Source organism: Gigantopelta aegis, chromosome 4, assembly GCF_016097555.1.
Source record: "Gigantopelta aegis isolate Gae_Host chromosome 4, Gae_host_genome, whole genome shotgun sequence".
Taxonomy (NCBI): domain Eukaryota; kingdom Metazoa; phylum Mollusca; class Gastropoda; order Neomphalida; family Peltospiridae; genus Gigantopelta; species Gigantopelta aegis.
In genome coordinates this window covers 53,320,235-53,322,734 of record NC_054702.1, presented here as the reverse complement: position 1 = coordinate 53,322,734, position 2,500 = coordinate 53,320,235, and the positions used below count along the sequence as shown (strand labels likewise).

Genomic DNA, 2,500 nt, shown 5'->3' with positions numbered 1-2,500 from the left:
ACACACACACACACACACACACACACACACACACACACACACACAGATATACAGACATATATAACAAACATACAGACATATATAACAAACATACATACATATATACGTATGTGTATGTGTGTGTGTGTGTGTGTGTGTGTATGTGTATGTGTGAGTGTGTGTGTGTGTATATATATATATATATATATATATATATATATATATATATATATATATATATATATATATATATATATATATATACATTGGGGGTATTTTCAGTGTAATTTTTATTGTAGTAGCTTATATATGGATACTAAAATTTAAAGTTTGTTTAACGAAACCAGTAGAACACATTGATTTATTAATCATAGGCTATTTCATGTCAAACATTATTTTGGTAATTTTTGGCATGCTTCCATCAGAGAACTGTTCAAGCACGCCTGTCGTGGGCACAACCTCTGACTTCGCCAGAGTGTTCTCTCCATGACGGATTTTTTATATGCACCACCCCACTGACAGGATATCACATACCACTGCCTGTGATATACTAGGCGAGGTGCAAAACATAAAACATCACTAAACACCATAAAATATAAAATGGCACTGAGCCACACTATATGGAGTTACGAGAGACTATAAAATATTAATAATCGACACACATAAAATATATAAATATTACATTAAAACACATTGAAAACATTTAACATGAAATAAAATTTATAAAAGATACATCTAACAAAAAAAACTAAAAAATGCAGTTAATAATATAATATCATACACTTAAAGGGACATTCCTGAGTTTGCTGCAATTTTTAAGATGTTATCGACTAACAGAGACTTGCTAACGATTGTAATTACATATCAAAGATATTTTTCTGCATAAACTATTAGTGGCTGTGTATTAAACGTGTTTCTGATCATTCTAATATATGTACTACGTTAAATTTAATTTCATTTCAATTACGAAATTATTTGAAGACGAAATCCGGTTTGGGCTTCTTACAAATATTAAGACGTCCAGAAATACATTGAATACACAGACACTGATATTCTAACCAAGAAAATATATATATTTAATATGTAAGTTTAATCGTAGAAATATTTTATTAGTCGGAAACATCTTACAATGCAGAAAACTCAGGAATATCCCTTTAACCATCCTACACAGAAACATAGCTAACGTTCTTTATGTGCGTACAGGATCTCTCTATTTGTATCGGGGGGGGGGGGGGGGGGGGGGGGGTGTTGTTTTTTGCCTGAATTAAACGAAAATGTCCGAATTTAAATAACACTTGTTCACATTAGCGTTACTGTCAAACAGGAATGAATGAATGTTTAACGACCCCCCAGCACCTGACAAACAGCTAAGGTTGCAAACTAATCACTACGCGTTTTCACATGGATTACAACTAACTTTGCGGGTAGAATGATGGGAATACATGGTAAAAAGGCCTCATTTTACCCGAATATTTGTATAGTTTTTGCCCAATTTGATTATTTACTTCAGCACTAGGGAGGTGGGGGACAGAGAGAGAGAGAGAGAGAGAGAGAGAGAGAGAGTGAGAGAGAGAGAGAGAGAGAGAGAGAGAGAGAGAGAGAGAGAGAGAGGGGGGGGGGAGGGAGGGAGAGAGAGGGAGGGAGGGAGAGATAGGGTGAGCGAGAGAGAGAGAAAGCTAGACAGACAGAGCTAGAGAGAGAGAGAGAGAGAGAGACAGACAGACAGACAGAGGGAGAGATAGAGAGAGAGAGAGAGAGAGAGAGAGAAAGCAAAAGATAGATAGAAAGAGAAACCCGCTGTCGCCACTGCATGGGCTACTTTTTACGATTAGCAGCAAGGGATCTTTCTTTATGCACCATTCCACAAGCAAGACAATACATACCACGGTCTATATTACACCATTTTGCAATTTCGAGACAGTTTCTTTAATTACATAAGCGTACATAATTACATTAGTCCATATATTTTGTAGACTAAAGGGACGTCACTATTTAACCGTATAGTCTCGACTGGTTTTGACTCTTATTAGCTATTAACAGTATATGTGAAACGCTTTGCCTTCAGTTTGTAATGTACCAAATCAAATTGTATTTACAATAATGTTAAAGTTTACTAATAACATTGATATAAGCAGCGTGTCCGCACACCCAGGCAGTATATCAATAAAACGTGTGGCACCTCACATTTAATCTACCTGCAAGAAAAAGGGGATCACATGCAATTCTTTAGGGATAGGATGTAGCTCAGTAGTTGTATTAAAGGGACATTCCTGAGTTTGCTGCATTGTAAGATGTTTCCGACTAATAAAATATTTCTACGATTAAACTTACATATTAAATATATTTTCTTGTTTAGAATATCAGTGTCTGTATATTCAATGTGTTTCTTGTCGTCTTAATATTTATAAGAAACCGAAACTGGATTTTGTCTTCAAATAATTTCGTACGTACGAAGAAACACTATTTTAGGAAATAAGATGAAATTTAACTTAGTACAAATATTAGAACAATCAGAAACACG

At 35.0% G+C, this 2,500-nt stretch overlaps 3 protein-coding genes across 4 annotated transcripts in view; 2 read left to right on the top strand and 1 right to left on the bottom strand.

Annotated features, from left to right (window-relative positions):
• Nucleotides 1-2,500, top strand: part of LOC121370734 (oncomodulin-like) — a 231,022-nt gene that overhangs the window by 64,618 nt on the left and 163,904 nt on the right. The gene's annotated exons all lie outside the window — the stretch shown is intronic.
• Nucleotides 1-2,500, bottom strand: part of LOC121370746 (oncomodulin-like) — a 59,534-nt gene that overhangs the window by 45,705 nt on the left and 11,329 nt on the right. The gene's annotated exons all lie outside the window — the stretch shown is intronic.
• Nucleotides 1-2,500, top strand: part of LOC121370733 — a 13,162-nt gene that overhangs the window by 9,860 nt on the left and 802 nt on the right. The window lies entirely within an intron of this gene.